The 12625-nt window shown below is 40.0% G+C and overlaps 1 pseudogene; it reads right to left on the bottom strand.

The window, feature by feature from the left end:
• Positions 1-12625, bottom strand: part of LOC138030017 (dedicator of cytokinesis protein 9-like) — an 83757-nt pseudogene that overhangs the window by 22379 nt on the left and 48753 nt on the right.

Below are 12625 nucleotides of genomic sequence, written 5' to 3'. Positions count from 1 at the left end.
CTAACCTAAGTCGACTAAATTTTCAATTTGACTTTTTTTATTTCCCTTGGAGGAAAAATGAATGCTCTCTAAAAATGCTAACAAAATGTTTCTTGTTCAATTGGTAAATAAACAACTCACATAAGTGCGTTTATTTGCAATTTCGCATTATAAGAGTTACATAAATCAAGACTTTGAGATAAAAACAGGAAAAGCTATAATACAGCCGTTTTAACCCTGGTAATCTGGAAGCAAAACAATCCTTACAATTTACTTTTGCATTCAACATACTCCCATGCAGCAAAAAAATACTAATTACATATGGGAACATATGAAAGGTGAAGAAGTTTGTTGACGGATCACTTCTCTCCCTGTAAAACAAGATCGTCTTTTTAATTTCTAATTTTTTTCTTTTAATATGATGACATGAGTACAGTGGTGCAATGCAAGGGATAACGTCTCGATACTGAACTATTCTGTATATGCTCTGCTTCGGCTTGTCTTCGACCGACCCTGGCAAAAACTTGGAATTTAATCTACGTGAAAGTGAAGATTGACTGAAGGAACTTGCTTTTACTAGCCATTTGTTGTCCTTTTTTTCAAAAAAAAAAAATGTAGCTTATTTATATACACCTTTTAATATTTGTTTATGTTGTCTTGCCTTGTTTTACTGGATTTCCGATAAACGACTGCTCGTAGTCTCTGATGGTCCGTCGAATAAAGCCAAATTAATCTATGAGAACGATTTGCTGCATACGACACGAAGTCGACGATTCAACGTGCAAATTTTAGTTAAACGATTGCATTCCCGAACCTTTACGACAAAATTATGAAAGTATTAAAGCAGCAAATTACGCGAGTTGCAATGTACACAAAGGATTGATAAGGGCCTTTTAGCCGTGATCAGAAACGGTAAAATGTCTGAATGGCAAACACTGCATAGTATAAATGCAACTTAAAAGTTACGCTGTGCATTCCACAAACCAGAAGAAAATAATGCAGCTTCGTTGGACATTCTAAAATAAGCGCTGAATATTGTAATATGGCACTTACTTGCCAATGGACTCGATCACAACCTTGTGCTCCAGAGAATTCAAAATTACTTCTCATCAGCAGATAAAGAAACGAACAGGCCTGTGACGAACAAAGATCCCAGTAGTGAGTATTTCTGAAGGGATGCATGTGTTTTGAAGAAATATATTTGATTGCGCCTTGCTGTGCCATTCATGACCTTTATGACAGTTACAAAAATTAACAACACTTAATTATTTCAGGCGTTTTATCTAAAATGACTGCTAAAATATCACAAATAGTCAGATTACGTTTCCTTGCCTTAAACCACGTTGTACGACTTCAACTGTCCGAAAAGATCAAAGAAAAAAAAGCGATGAAACGTTGCTAAACCCTCAAAGCATCAGTTGTGTAGGAACCGAATGTATTACAATGTTATTACCTAAATGACATCTACCCTTTGAGGGGCACTATTTGTGAAATTAAAGCTTGCTTAGAAACGCTTGCATTGGTTGCTCACAGAAAAAAAAAGGTAATGGAAAGTGACAAGTGTACAGCTCTTAAAATCTGAACACACCTGGTTCCGCAGACTTTTCAATTTCGAATTGCAGCAACTCAGGATCTATTAAACAGAGAGAAAGACAGAAACAATAAATATGAGGTCGATTAAGACTAGACCATGTCAAACCAGAACGAGAGAGAAAGTATCGCTGTTTACATGAAAAATGCCATTAACATAGGAGCGTTGCATTGAAAAAGACGAAAATGAACAAGGAATGGAAAGCTAAAACTCCGGCAGTGCTCACAGTAAAAGATTTCAAATACAATACATAAAAATAGAGTTAATGTGCAGAGTACATTTAACAATTATTCCAACAGCGCGTGACATCAGACAATAGAGAAAGCGCTTAGTGGCCCATTTGATTAAAAGCATCGGCAAATCCTTATTTCTAAAAGTAAAATGTTGTTTCCGATAAAACGTTAATAAGACATTTCAAAAAATTAGATGCACGCTAAATTTAATAAGCGAATAAGCTTCATGAAGTGTCCCCCTGCTTAATATCACTCAAGTCTACGAACAACCCCTCCTGTAAAAACTACCTGTGACGGAAACTAGTATTAAAGTTAACACTATTGGCCCGTTTATGGATTCGAACCAATCACCTGGCAGTATGACCACTTCTGATAAAAGTCTTCACACAGAACTGAGAAGTGCAATAGACAATCTACTTGCGCCCAAGATTATGGACACCACCTGGAAGGCGCAAACCCGGTAGACCGAAGACCACTTAGCGGAGAAACATCATCTCCCAGCTTAAACAACTACATATCACCTGGGGCGAAGCGCAACACCTTGCACACAACCGACAAAAGTGGAGGCGATTGATACTGGCCTTATGTCCCACCGGGGACGAAGAGGCCTAACTAACTAACTAAGTCTACGAATACAGACAATTAACATAAAATAGTGTCCCTATACTCTGCTCACGAAGGAAAGATTAACAGCTGCATTTAACCCAACCTTAATGTAACGCTAACCGAAATAGTTCCCTCATTGTTTGAAACAAGTAGCAAAATGGCTTGGACTCACGTTAACAGGATTTGACGAGTTAGGGGATATTTACATGAGACCGGCATGAATTCGTATCGGCCTTCATACACTTCTTCTTATGCGTTTACATGAGACCGACCTGACCTCGTCTCGGTTGCGGTCTGAGTTCGTACCGATCTCATATCAATTACAACAAATCTCAGACGGGGTCGAGGAATTTCAAGCCAGGAATGCTTTCGGGTCCGCCATATATTGATTAGACAAAAGATATCATTTTTGTCCCGAAACCAGGGACCACGCATTTCGTCCCGGTTTCATGTAAACGGCTGCAAAAATTTCATACCGGTACAAGTTCATACCGGTCTGAGTTCGTTCGGTCTCATGTAAATAACACCTTAGATACTATATGAGAATTGGTCGCGCCTCTAATTGCGTGCATTTCTGGACATAGGTGACTTTAATGTGACATTCCCCTGGCGGAACATCTCAGCCAGTCCAATTGGTGTCAGAAAAAAGCTAATTCTGACGAGTTAAGACTGGTTTATTTACAAGGAACAAGGAGTTTATCGAACAAAACTCTGAAAAGAGTGTTATCTCTAGCCTGCTTCAATTAACTTCTTATACTAAAAAAAAAGATAAAAATACAAATGAAGTTGTGGGCATCTTCAAGTTCAAGAAGTTTTTTCCTTGGCAGAGAAGGGAGGGAGGGGAGCGAAAGGAGGGGGGGGGGGGGGAGGAAGGGGGTTATAACCGAAACAAAAAACCCAAACTGACGACGGGAGGAAGTGCAAGTCGGCAAAAACCGTGCATTTGAGCCATACATGTTCAACGGCTTGGAGTGGGCTTATCGCTTATCGTCAAAGAAACTTCCCGCTTAACTTCTGTTTACAGGAAGATGGGCTACAAAGCAAGAAAATCGAGAAAGCTCTTCGCCAGAGTGACAAAATTCCGTTCTTTCCTCAACAGGGAATAGTCTTCTTTTTTTCAAAATAAAGGAAAATTCTAGGTACCTCGCGACAAAGATCCCCACAGTAACTCGCACTTCCCCTGTATAAAGCGGCTGGAAACTGTGGGTAAGGTAATGAAAGAGTGATGGAGAATGTCAAAGACAGAAATATCACAAAGAGAAGGCAAATCCCCATTATCGAGCAAGCGGCTCCGCTTATTTCCCTTCCGTTAATAGTCATGCAACCGCAACTTTCCCTGCAATTCCGAGGAATCTGACCTACAAGCACTACGCGCCGAACTGTGAATGCACTTTGGCTTCCATCAATCAAATTTCCGAACATAGCCTCGAAGATCGACTCCGTCTTCGGAAAGTGGACTGGACTTTTTGTTTAGTTCACAGCTCCAATACCATTATGATATCTTTTTAGAAGTTCTTCAGTAAGAAGATTGGTACAGATTCCGTCACTTTTCATCGGCGTCGAGTTCGAATGTACGAATGAACCGTGGGAAAGATGCTGATTGGTAGGTTACGTCACGCATCAGTTGATTTCGGTGTCAACTCTCGGCTTGGCGTCGGAAGTTATGAAGCCAAACCGAAGTTTGGCCGTGCCATTCCGCAGAATTATGAAAATTGCAGTGGGTCTTTTGTCCTCTCCGTTACTTCTCCTTAAGTATATTTTCTTGGCAGACCTGTTTTGTTACACACCCAGAACGAGTAAAAGAAAATAACAGAAATGCAGACACAATAATCGTGTTTTTCCCCTCCCACAATGCTGATGCTAACACATTGCAACCACCTTGACGATCAGACATAGTTTGACGTTACTTTGGTTGGAAGAAATTTGAGTGTAGCTTTAAAGGTAACCTTTACGGCTAAAATGAATACATGGGTGAAAGTGACTTGAAAGTAATTCAATGGCAACGTTCCACCCCACGGCTTCCTGTTAAGATTGCACCAAATTGCCTGCAAATTGGCAAGCTAATTCGAGAAGACTGAAAATCACACGTACTGCGCTGCGACAAACCGAACTAACGAGAAATCGTCACAATTATTCAAGATGGCGTCTCCGCGAAATTTTGAAAACAGAAATACGGTAAGCGATTATGATATTTATTTACTTTGGTTACAAATGCAGTCTTCGAAAAAAAAAGTGTAAATAAATTTGATTGTAAAACATTATTTAAAGTGGTTTGAAGACACTTTTAGACTGGTTCCGTGTAATATTAATCACACCTGGAAAATAATGAAAGATTTGATCTTCAACCAATGAATGTGATCATTGAAAGTGTGGCCGTTCTTTTGTTTTCCTGCCGCTTATTATGCAACTGAGAGGGCATCTTTTTTCAAGGATACCGTAGCAACTAACACTGGGTTCGTATCGTTCTAATGGAAATACAAATGATCAAGTTGGAGTTCTATAACCATCACATAAGACTTAAAACGAGCCACGATTTCAACAAATGGTTATGTACAGAGAGAAATGAAACTAGACAGGACTGAAACTACCACGCAACCTTGATCGGCACTTGGCCACGCTACTTATAACAGTGTATACTGACCTTGTTGATGTAAGATCTCAAGCTTGCAAAACATGTCTCATCATGAATTCTGATTGGGGAATCTGAAGGAAGCTCAACAGTACACTAAACACCTGATAAGGAATAATAATAATATAATAACGCCGATGATGATAATGATGATGATGACAATAATAAACAACAAGTAAAAAAGCCACAACACACAACCAAAAACATATTTTTTTACGTTGCGTTCTTACTGGCCCAGCTACTGAAATTCATTACTGGAGGCGCCAATTCAAGCCAATTTCCTTGGAAAGGGTCGCTCAATGTGCTTTTAGGGTTATAGTAAAATTGCATGATCGACCGTTACTTAACAGGACCTTGAATTTACCAATACTATTTTTCTCTTTCCAAACTCGTTATTTAAAAAAAAAGCTCCACTTGCTAAAGGGAATTTTTAAGAAGCAATTCATTCCGGGATCTTTAAACCAACCAAAACACATGCAAGGCACCCGAATTTCCAACGTAACCACACTCAAATTTGAAAGATATTCCAGGCGAAGAGAATGAAATTGTCAAGTTTCCACAACTTTCCAGGTTTTCCATAATCACAAACAACCCACGACTATGGGCCTTACATGATTTTATGAAAGATTTCAGGTGACGATTCAGGGGAACGAGTTAGTAACTAAACATACCTTCTTCATCAAAATATTGTCACCCTCATCTTGCTCCAGCTGGAACTAAAGCAGACAGCAAGGCCGTCAATTTATGTATTCTTGGCTTGCACTCACGTGATTAGCGGGCCATGTGATGTACAAAACAAATGCAAAATGTCGCTCGCGTTTTGCATAATACTAATGTTCAGTACACCAACATGGCCATAAGTTACAAAATGCATGAAAACGTTCATGCGATGTTTTATTTATTATAATTACACTCAACAAAACCACTCCATCGCTTTTTTTCCATAGCAACTTCCACTCTATAACCTATTTATGCAGCAAGGTTCCCATAAGGGTCTCACCCAAGGTTTATTTTTTGGCGAGCGAAGCGACATCCCATTGGAGAGCTTATAAATATTAACAAATATTAATAAAGCCAATCAAATGCTTAATGAGTCTTGCAGAAGACCCAACGATGGGCTTACTCAGTAGCATGTTATGAACTGTAAAATTGGGGATTGGTGTTTACGGGATACAAATGATGCATATAATACTACCCAAATAAACAAAGCGGGGTGTGAAACCTGGGACTTCCGGGTTCCACGTCCTGAACACTCGAATCAGTTGGTCACGTTGCCTTGGCAGTAAGGAACTTAAGCAGGAGACGTCTTTAAGCCACAGATAGAAACGGAAGACGGAAGTAACCATTTCTGTGCCTATCAGCTTTTTCAACTAATCACCTCTAATACAGAAAAACATACGTAGCAATATAAAAGTGGTAGAGTCAAGACAAAATAATGAGAAGGGGGCTTACCGTTTTTAAACCCCCAATATGACTGACATTCGTTCTTTCACTTACCTTAAAATGACCGCAAAAGAGTTCAATCGTATCTAAAACAATCAGACCAACTTCGTTCGCCAGATTACCCTCCAACAGGACTCTAGTTTGAATGTCCATATTCAAGCCTAAAGAAGACAAAGAAGACAAAGTGTGTTACCCATGGCTACGTCTTAGAGAAAGAATGCTATGATTTGAAACAAGTCGATTCAGCATAGCTACAAACTTTATTCATCAGGAAATCGTCAGAGCCTAAAAATCTTCCAAGGTGTTTGAATCTTGCGGATCGAGTTCCCCATTCACATGTTATATAATGTTGCGTTATAATCTTTCTATATTAGGTGGACTCGAAACCCTTGTTGGAGAGGACAACGTTTTGCGCAACTGTGGCGAGTTGCACTCGTCACGTTTAATTTGATTGGTTGCATAACTCATTCTACAATTATAAAACGATCCAGATCCAGAATCCGATACAAGATGGTACCTGTGTCCCCGTTCCTCGTGATTCCCTTTCTCACCAACAGTTTTGCGAGTTACACTTCTGGGCCCAGTTGTTCAAAAGACAGGTTAAACTAACCCTTGGTTAGGCCTAACTGGAGGTTAAATTTCCTAACCGTGAGTTTGTTAACTCGCTGTTAAATTGCGTTGTTCGAAGGGCGGTTAGAGAACAGGTTAGCTAACCTCGGGTTAAGCGCGTTTAACCCGCGGTTAGCATCCCATAATAAACTATTCGTACAATGTTGCCATGGTGAGCAAGTTGCGAGCTCTGCAAAATGGCTTCCTCAGCTATCTCACGCAAAGCTCGAAAACAACAAGATTGGTAATAAATAAATAGACTCTCGTCGAAAGCGGTAACGAGCACGCAGCTCTTCATCTGTGAAATCGTCGATTTCACACTGAGTTCCGGCTCTAAATCTGCTAAATCACAATCTCCTAAATCACAAACAACAAGTCCGCCATCGTTATTCCTGATTTAACCGGAGTTTAACAATTTAACCCTGCTCGCTCGGTGGGTTAGATTTAACCCACCGTTTAGCCCGAGGTTAGTGTTAACCTTCCGTTGAACAACGCAACTAACCTGCGATTAAAATTTAACCTCCGGTTAAGGCAATTTAACCCGCTTTCGAACAAACCCGGGCCCGGTGCCCGTTGCTCGAGGCCTGGTTAGCGCTAACCGTTGCTTAAGGTATCAAAACCTATAGGTTTCCATGGGATTTAACGCTGGTTAGCGCTAACATGCTTCCAGCAACCCTGGCCTGATGGCTACAAACGTTATGAAAAAGACCGATATAAAGAAAGAAACCCAACGGTTGCCAACCACCAGTAGTAATTCACTTCCAAACGAAGTTTTCAAGCGGTTGTGCCTAGCGGTGGTCACCTGGATTACCCTAGGATTTTTGAACTGGCTTTCCGTTCTTAAGAGAAATTCAAACGAGCCCAAATTATTCTGTAAACTAGGCTACCCAGTTCTCAATAAAAAAAAAAAAAACAGAAACCAAACAAACAAAAGATTGCCTAGAGTCATGAGCTCTGTCTGAGGACAAGAAACCGAGAAAATACGGTGGCATTCAAACCTGACGTTTGCGGATCACCTACGAAGCGGCCCGTGATATAAAATACCTCATAAAATACCTCATAGCAGCTAATTTTTACCTCCACTGCTTGCCGCTCTCGAGTGACGGGTCTTTCCCTGGTTGGACACACCCCCTTGGTATTTCTGTTCAAGGAACTGTTTGGTTGTTTCGCTGTTTGTGCTGCAACACAGTGTGTAAGTGGAAAAAGAATCAGAAAGGAAGTCACCATGAAAAGAAAACAAAAAATGAAAGGTATATGATCAGTGATGAGGATTAGATTTTAGTGTCAGGTTATCAGATATGTCCAGAAATGCACCAACTTAGACGCAAATGTATTTCACTAAGCGTCACATAGCTCTTCTCCCCAACTTCAACACTTATGTCTCGCAATACAGAAAATTAACGTCACTAAAAGTGTCCCCCAAATGCTCCTTGTCAAGTAAAGATAAACAGCTGCATTTACCATAAGCTAATAATATCGATAACCTTTACTATTACCTTAATTATTGTTGGAAATAGGTAGCAAAGGCTTAGACTCAAATGGACACTTCGTATTGGATGCCAAAATTGGGCGTGCATCCAATTAGGTGCATTGCTGAACATAAGCGGGTTATAAGGTTGACGCAAAAAGGCAAACTGATGAACCAAGGCAATGGTGAAAAGACATTTACGAAAGACGTTTGCATTTAGTGTTATGACTGAATTAATGCTTTGGTGCGCAATAAAAGACAATACACACAACTTGGGCGTAAACGAGGGGCAGGGAATGTACTGGCAAGGCTCGGATAATACCCACCGCCGGTATGGACCACCGGATGAGGGGCCTCGGCAACTAGCCGAGGGGGTGCCTCATGCCTGTATTGCAAGGCGGGCATAGTTGCTGGCATAATGTCCTGGGGCCAAGTAACCCAGTCCAGCAGAGTAACAATATGCCCCCTCCCTAACGGGGCTTCAGCACAGGGCTGAAGGGGTGCACGCAGGAAGCAATTCCCGCCTATATTTATTAAGGAGAACTATTGAATAGGTTACAGAAGCTTCATAAGGAAAAAATAAAATAAAATACAAGAGAACCAGAAAGCAAACAGGGCGGGAGGGAGGGATTAAATTGCATCAACGGAAAAAACAGAAACTAGTTGAGCTTTGGAAATGTCAAACTGAGAAGGCTCACATGGCGGGATGAATGAATAGCCAAATAAGGTAGTCACATGATGGGAAGTCACGCTCTCCTCCCAGGCGCTGCCCAGTATTTGCTTACCAGCATAACATCTATTTTATTCTAAAATATCATTACAATGTATCGAGATTTTAACAAACGTTTAAACTGTCAGAATATATAATTACATGATGTAATGGAAATTAACACGTTGTTTTAACTTGGGTGTTCTTGAAAATTAGTTGCCACATATTTAAGAAGTCCAATCTTAGAAGAGGCAAAATACGGCGAGTATTTTACTTGTTAAACTTTAAAGATTTTAAGGTCAATGAAAATTTATCTTCAAAGACTGGTCTCTTTCAACAGATTAAGGTCGTTATCATTTATAAAGTTACACCAGGAAACACAACTTGCAAATTAATGAGAAAAGAGTACGACCCGTATTCATACTTTGCATGTGCAATGGACGCCATAACGCTTTGAGGAAATCAAATTCCCTGTTAAAGCACAAAATGCATGAGGTTAATAGGAGATTACCACAAAGTGGATGTACGCAAAGGTATTAGACGTTTGAAGTTCATTAGACGTGTTTAGATTAACGTAGCATTGCGTTTCTGAACATTTAGCACAGACTAGGGCCCGTTAAACATCGCATTTCACATGTGCCGAATCTAATGCAAATGAGAAAAATCTATTGTTTTTTGAGCATAGATTCGGCACATGTGAAATGCGACGTTTAAAACGGGGCTAAGGACTCGGTGGTTTGGCGACCTTTAATTAATTAAGTAATTAATTGAGGATTGTTCAATCTGGGTCATTTACTGAAGCAAATAAACTGCATCACATACACCTTGTTCCAAATGGCCGTCGTTTAAATATTTTGTTTTTATTCAAATTAGCCATAATGCCTCGTTCTTAAGCTTCAAAATTCAAAAGAACTTTTTGCCTTGAACGAGGCAATCAAAGGTTCTAATTTGAATAAGTAGTAACACTAAAAGGAATATCTAAAAGAGACGCGCCTTTTAAAAAAGGCGTGTAATATTGCCCCGTTTATAGGGAGAAGATATGTGGCTCAATCGCCCGACCCGGATGACTACCCTTGCGTTGAGCCACTTTATTCTTTTATTGTGTATACCAAACATATTATGAACTATATATGACAAACAAAAATCAGCTCGATTCGTTTTTTTTACTTTTCTCGCCTAAGGACAAAGTGAACTAGCTGCTGAAGTTAACTCGCCACAAAGATAATCAAGGGTAAATTGACTCAAGGGATATGGATCTATGGTTAGCTGAAATTAGGCAATGGGATCAGTCTTTAAGTCTGTAAAGTGTAAATCGTTGGAAAAGGTGTTTCTGTTTATGTCTTGGGAAGGTCTTCTGACAATGGAGTGATAACCCAGAAGCATCGAGTTCGAGTCACCGAGTTCACCGTTTCAGTCATGGAAGGTAAAGCAAGATGGACAGTGTGCGATTAAGCGTGAAGTTACTTGATTCATTTGTGTTTGTAGTGGTATACAACAAGGTTTTGAGAAGTCAGTACACGAATACAAGAAATTTTAGTTTCAACGCAATTTTTTTGTCATGTTTCACTATGGTATACTTTTTTTTTATGATTTACTTTATTGTTTTTCTAAAGAACGCCTTATAATTATGAGCTTTAAAAAATAAAATAGACCCGTGAAAAAATGATGTAAAAGTGGCCTGGTGCAGTTCGGAGCACAATAGGTTAATGCATCATTTCTCCGGATACAGCCACTCTTTCGTACCCCCATTAAAAACCTTTGACTGGTTTCGGAGCAGAAGGTCTGTGAATTTCGGATTTCCAGCTCTTCTAAGCAATCCCAGAAGTCTGAAACACTAGTGCTTCGCAACGGTTGGAAAATACGCTACTACGACTTCGCGCTTTTAGAAAAAGAAAGAAACGGCCAGAAGGCCTCGATGGAGGGTGGGTGTTTTAACATCTTCTGTTATCTCACCTCTGAGCAGTGATTTTCTCTTTGCCTTGATATCTGAAGTGCTTCAAAGCTAGTCTAAAGCAAAAAACGACAACCACCATCAGTATGAAACTATAGCTCACGCCGTCTTGGTAATAGTGCAGTGAGCCAGTCGCATCAACAATTTTGGACAAAGCTCTTGGGACAAATTCCGGCTTCAACATCATTTGACATTCGCTCCCAAACAATATCTATTGAATTGAAAGGAGGGGCATTGTAGGAGATTCTAATCTTTTTTTATCAAACAAACTGTGGAATAAGAATTTTATAGTGGCGTGTCACATTTTCCCGATGAGTTTTGTCCAAGACTGTAGTTCAAGAACCCAGCAGCACATCTCACCGTGCACACAAAAATCTCTGATGGTTTAAAGTGCCCCTGTAATTAAAACATCACTTCCTGTTTTTCTTCAGATTTTGAAAAGGTGTTTGCTTAACATCTGATTGCAAAATTCGAGATTTTTATCCAAAGGCCGTTTGCTTTGAGTGTAAGTTCTGGATTTCACGGTTCACCATTACTCACGTTCAAAACTGACCGATTGGACCTCAGAGGGTTGGATCCAGGGAAAAGTGACGTCAAAGGCTCACTAGCTTAAAATTTCAGGGAGTGAATGCAACTTATTATATATGCAAAACGCGAGTTTAAAAGTCTGAAAAGCCCAAAACTCTCCCTCATCATTTCTTCCATGAAAATACACACCAAGACGCACTGAAGCAAAGGATAATTTTAAGCAATCAAAAAGTGTACTTACTCTAACAAATCAAAAACATCAATTATGGCAGCAAACTTGGCGTAGTTCTTATCCTGCTGCACAAGGTACAACACTGTAGGATGCCAATGGGGACGCTTAAGAGAAGAAGAAAGAATCTGCCGCCACCAGTCGAGGATTACACCTGATGGAAAAGATAAGTTCAAAAGTTTATCATTTTATGTCCCAGCTGTTGCATCGACAAAAAGCCCATGATTTTTTTCTGGTACAACAAATTGCCTTGAGGAAACTGAGTTAGAGATAACCTTAAGTGGCAGTGTCCAATTAGCTAGTGACAGTACTCTTTCAGCTTTCAAAAAAAAAAAAAAAACGTTCGAAAAGTAATCCGAGAGGAAAATTCAACAAAGTTATATTAGTAGGAGCTTTATCGATGGTTACCTTGTTCTAAATTCTTTAAGATGTATAGCGCACACAAAAGTAGTTCCTTGGTCTCATCTTCATCTAGTGGTACCTGCAAAGCAATCTGGGTTGCTTCTCTGAGTGGTTGCGCTGACTGTGGTGTAAGCGAGTCACTGGGGCTCTGTTTCATGGCTAAGTAGCTCGAACTTCGATTGGAGTCAGGGCTGAACTCACTATTAGGGACTACCATGACGGAGGAGGTCTGGGACGTCTGAGTCTGA

Source organism: Montipora capricornis, chromosome 13, assembly GCF_036669925.1.
Source record: "Montipora capricornis isolate CH-2021 chromosome 13, ASM3666992v2, whole genome shotgun sequence".
Taxonomy (NCBI): domain Eukaryota; kingdom Metazoa; phylum Cnidaria; class Anthozoa; order Scleractinia; family Acroporidae; genus Montipora; species Montipora capricornis.
Note: the sequence above shows the minus strand (reverse complement) of the source record. Positions and strands in the feature narration are given on the sequence as shown.